Consider the following 5712-nt stretch of genomic DNA (forward strand, 5'->3'; position numbering starts at 1 on the left):
CACATGTTTGAGATTTTCTTGCTGTTGCTTCAACTGGCTCACTTCTACTATGAATGCTTTAACATCTGCAGTTAAATCTGCAATAGCTTGTAGTAATTTGGGGGATTCCTCTGACGTAGATGAAATGGACTTGCTTGACACCATAGCTGTTAGGATATTTCCAGATTTACATATAGATGGTTGTTCCAGAACCTTCTCATTTATTGTGCTTTAGAAATGTGAAGAGGCAGTTCTTAATGCTTCTTGACCCGCTCCCACTTGCAAGCCATTTTTAGGGCTTCCTCCAATCTACTTGCACCATGCTCATAACACTTTGCCTGCAGCACTGGGTCTAAACCAGCAACAAAACGTCTAAAACGCTCCATTTCAATAGCAGTCTGTAAACCGTGAAACGAGTCTCTTCGGAGGTAGACATGTTGTTTGGGGTTCAGTTTACATCAGGACTCCTTGACACAATTTATTGTTCCTGGCACTTTTGTTTATGTCTCTTATGAACCGAGTTGCAGTTACAAATACAATGCCGAGCACAGCAGTGCAGCGCCACTACTCCTCTCTATCCAGAACACAAAGACGTGCGTCACTCTAACCTGTCCGGCTTTACAACATGCGACTCAAATAATATGTTCTTGGGGGAACAACATAACACATAGCGATTCCTCCCTGCTATAAAGTAAAATAATGTATACGGTGTTTCTAATTTCTTTTACGATACCTTTTCATATATATTTATATTTTTCAATAATAAACTAATGTCACAGTAATACCAATGAGCTTCAACAATGCCGAAAATAATAATGCGTTTATCTTTAATAGTGAAGATATTGTATAGATGTATATCTTTCATATACACAAATAGAACTGAAACTTTCAGACAATCCATGAAAATGTAATGTAAACATTTACACTTCTTAAAAATTCTATATATCAATTATATTCATAACCCTAACCCTATCACTAACCCTAACTTTAAGTTACAATTGTTCCCTAAGCACTTATTTTGCAGGATCAATAAAAAACTGTCAGGATATTTTAAACTTTTACTGACACACATAGTTAATAGCAATGTGATATAACTTTACGGAAAATAATAATCTGTATATATTTAATTGTTTTGACAATGTTAAGATATAATGCATCTTTCACATAGGGAACATTTGTAACATGATAGGAAAAACAAACAAATGAAAATATTCAAAATTACAGCATACAGTATAATTAACACAGAACTGTGTCTATACTGAAAAGCTGTTGACATTTGCAAAGTGACAGAGGTTTGAATTTGAAAGTATCAATTCATAAAAGATACAATGAGCAGGAGCAGGAGCTGTGCGATCCATTACCCAGAGCACCTGAAGAACGCTCAGGCCAGGAAGAGTCTCAGACAACACATACTGAAGGACAACCCAGAGACTCTCAGAGCCGACTTCTCTCAGACTGGAGACCAGCAAGTCACCAGCAACCTGGTCTTCTACACCGAGCACACCGACGCCTGGCACGCTGCCATCTGTCAACTGTACAGGCACATTAAAAAGAGAGGCATCAGTAAAGGAAGGCAGGTGTCAATCAGTGAGGAGGACGACCCAGACACCTCCATGCTGACAATCAATCTGTACCACACTGGAACAGTCTTAATACAGGGCAGCGAGGGCAGCCTGGGCACCTTTGAAAATCAGTTCCACTCACTGAAAACGCTGGCTGACAGAGAGAAAAAGGAGAGACGTGTCCAAAAGAGCACAGACGCAGCCACACAGGAGGAGAGTCCAGCCCCACACTGCCCTGCCAACGGAGGGGAGAGCGCCGCGCCAGAGAACAGCGAGGAATCCACACGCATCCCAGCACAGGACACCCCTCAGATACCGACACAGTGTCCCAGCTGAGGGAGAACATGTCCCTGCTGGAGGTGGAGCTGATGGAGCTAAAAGAGTTGGTGCTGGCCATGCTCACAACCTCCAACACCACAGAGCAGCTAACAGACCAGCTCAACAGAGTCCAACACGAGCACAAGGTTACAGTGAGGGAGCTGAGGGAGGAGGTGAGGGAGCTGCAGCAGGACAGGGAGGCCATGAGGAGGGAGCTGACGGCCCTGAGAGAGGAACTGCAACGCAGAGACAAGACAGTGCAGAGCCTGAAGGAGCAGCTATACAAATTCACTGCCCACAACAACTAGCCCTCAAGAAACCCAGCAGTGCACAATGTGCAGAGCCCTCCCACCCCAATGACATCCAGACATACTGACTCTCACACAACACACCACTCACACACTGCACCAAACACACACACACAACCCAACCCGAACACACAGAGTGCACCCAGCACACACACACACCCTGAGCACAACACACACAGTGCACCCAACACACACACACACCCTGACTCAGACACACACACTGCACCCAGCACTCACACACACCCTGAGCCCGAAACCACTCACAAAACCTGCGCACCACACACACAGGCTGAACCAAACACAGATGAGACCACCTCACGCAGAAAGACTACCAGGAAGAAGAACACTGAAGTAGCCCTGCTGATAGACTCAAATGGCAAACTCATAAATGAGAGGCGGCTCTTCCCTCATGGCAAGATCTCCAAGGTCTGGTGTCCGACCACAGAGAGGGCCATTCAGCAGCTGTCCGAGGAGAGCCTCGGCTCCCCCAGCCATATTATTATACACACAGGCACAAACAACCTGAGGACCCAGCAGGACAAGGTGGCCAGCTCCATCTCCACCCTGCAGCCCAGGAAGGACTTTCACCCCAACACCATCCACATGATCAACGCTGAGATCTCTCAGGGATGTGCTCTGATGCCAAATGTGCACCTGGCACACCACCGCACTCTTGGGGCCCACAGCTTGTTTGACCACGTCCATCTCCACAAACAAGCAGTGAGCGTCTTCGCAAAGACACTCAAAGACATCGCCCTGGGCCGAAACCCAGCCAGCCCCCCACATGGCCACAGAAGGTTCTCCAGCACCCACACCACCCAGAACAACCCCGAGCCAATCAGGAGAGCGGCCCCTGGGAGCCCCCGCCCTCCACCTGCACACCACCTTCCCCAGTCCGGACACCGCAGACCCCAGCCTGGATACGCCCGACCACAGAACAGCAGACCCAGAGTGGAGCCCATCCAGAACATGCACAGAGCAGCACAGCAGCACAGCCAGCGCAACTACGCAACAGCGGTCAGCAGAGTGGCCGACACCGACACCGGGGAGCTGCAGGAGATCCGACACCTGCTCAACCTCATCTGCACCCGACTGATAAGATTAGTAACTGTGCATAACAAAGAAACCACTGCAGGAGGTGACTAGCTATTACCACATCAGAATATCACCCCTGTATAAATGTAGTTATATACTGATATATATGGACATATTTTCTAAAAATTATGTAGATATATGGATGCTTCCGTATATGTGTATATATGTAGATATATGTGTGTATGTGTATATAGGTATATAGGAGTGTAAGTCAGGAGTTTTTTTTTTTTTTTTTATTTGTTTCACCAGTATTACTATTTATTTATATGTTTACTTTCCACCTCACACATTTCCAGATATATCTCATTCCAAAGGAGTATATAAATTGCTTAATTAGAGTAGAAAGAAATGCAATCCCTATCTATCACCATGTGGAACATCCAGGGCCTGGGCTCCTCAGTGTTTGGGCTGAAGAGCACAGACATGGAGTTCAGAGAGAGAGTGAGAGACAAGGATGTCATCATCCTGCAAGAGACATGGTGTCGGGCAGACGTGTCCAGTCACTGTCCCTCAGGCTACAGAGAGGTCATAGTGCCCTCCCTGAAGAAGCCCTCCGTCAGACACGGCAGGGACTCCGGGGGCATAATAATCTGGTACAAAGCAGAGCTCAGTGACTCCATACAGCCCATCAAAACAGCAGAGTCACACATATGGCTTAAAATAAGCAAAGAAATCATTTCTACACAAACCGATGTGTTCCTGTGTGCCGTGTATGTTCCCCCCTCAGAATCCCCATATCACAATGAGGAGATCTTAATCGACTCAATTCTTGGGCTTAATTGGTCAAAATGACCATTGGTTGAAGGTACTCAGGGACTGATGTGTAGAGAGACTTATTAAACCTGCAGGATTGTGGTTTTCCCAGAACAGAATTAACCAGCTCACCACAAAGGAACATGGAAGGTGCTATAGCAACATGGATTACACAAAAACTTGAAATCCAAGTTTGCAGTGGTCCTTGGGCCATTGCGTGGTGATCCAGATCACTTCAGCACGAATTTTGCAGTGCTCTGGACTACAACTCCAGGGACTACTGTGCAGTGGTCCAGACCTCAGAAACTGTATGCATATGAATACTGAAGTAGGCATCATAACTGTAGCCAGTACTTTGTGGTTAAAATACTTAATTTAATCCCTGTATTGTACAGAATAATAATAATGACTCTAAACATAAGAGAAGGGCCTGAGAATTAATACAATACACAATAGACTGGAACCCTTAGAATATAATAATATGAACATCTTCATGATTAGTATGATTGTAGTTTGGATGATATATTAATGCATGTTGATAACATATTTTACAGAAAATGGGATTTAGGAATTGTGTCCAAAAACTAAAAGAATTGTCTTAGGGACCACTGCTCCTTTTTTCCAGACCAATGTATAGCCCACTTTTCTTTTAAATTATGTTTAAAACAAAATTGAGGAAGCAGTGGTTACTTCTGAATCAAACATATTGACCCCCTCACTCAACCTGTAAGTCCTGCAACAAACATTGGAATATGCATAGATATTTGCACAGACTGGTATAAATGTCCGTAATAAATAACCAAATGCCATTTTTGTTGTTTCAAATGTGCCCAACATCTTACCAGTATGTCCTTTTAGTATGTCACAAAGGTTCCTTAATTCATTTTACAAATGTTCCCTGTATGATATGAATGTTCCCTAAGCATGTGACGAATGTTCCGTAGTTTATATTACAGATGTGCCCTAACACTTCTCTCTCTCTCTCTCTCTCTCCCTCTCTCTCTCTCTTTCTCTCTCTCTCAATTCAGTGCATTTGTATTGTCAAAGCAATTGGACATGCAAACATACATACATACATATGGAAGATAAACAATTTCATTATAAATCACAATAAGATGTAATAAAGTACAGAAAAAAACAAAATGTAATAAAATGTGATCTTTATTACACACAAATATGTATGGCTGGTCGGAAGCGTCTTGGACTCGGGTTTCTCTTCATTACTTATAATGCTTTTGCCTTTTGCTAAAGCTTTCCTTGGAGTGGAACGTGGATGAGTTTGTACCATTCTTGGGAGGCTCTGCCTTGTTGGGGCGGAGCTGTGATCCAGGTGAACAGCAGATCGGGCATAGGTGGGCATGTGGGCGGAGGAGGAGGAAGGCCGGTCAAGCAAATAAGCTTGCTAAGGTACGCAGCAGCAGCAAACAGCCCCCCCATCCAGCCAGCCAGGCAGTCTGGCTGGCAGTGACTGAGTGGTTGACAGACTGCAAGCAACGGAATGCACGTGCTCTGTGATGTCATAGCAGTCAGCTCAGAGAGAGGTTCGTGATGTCATCGCTGAGCTGGCTGGCTCTGTGTGTCTTGCTGGCTGTTTGTGTGTGTGAGAGAGAGAGATAGTGTGTGTGTGTGTGAGTGGGTGGGAGGTTGTGCTAGTGTCTGTCTGTCTGTCTGTCTGTCTCTCTCTGTCTCTCAATTCA

The 5712-nt window shown here is 44.9% G+C and overlaps 1 non-coding gene across 1 annotated transcript; it reads left to right on the forward strand.

Annotated features, from left to right (window-relative positions):
* Positions 1 to 5216: 5216 nt before the first annotated feature.
* On the forward strand, positions 5217 to 5331 carry LOC136752130 (U5 spliceosomal RNA). Its single transcript, XR_010817293.1, has one exon. It is a non-coding gene; the product is annotated as a U5 spliceosomal RNA (small nuclear RNA).
* Positions 5332 to 5712: the final 381 nt, after the last annotated feature.

The sequence above is a fragment of the Amia ocellicauda genome, chromosome 6, assembly GCF_036373705.1.
Source record: "Amia ocellicauda isolate fAmiCal2 chromosome 6, fAmiCal2.hap1, whole genome shotgun sequence".
Lineage (NCBI taxonomy): Eukaryota > Metazoa > Chordata > Actinopteri > Amiiformes > Amiidae > Amia > Amia ocellicauda.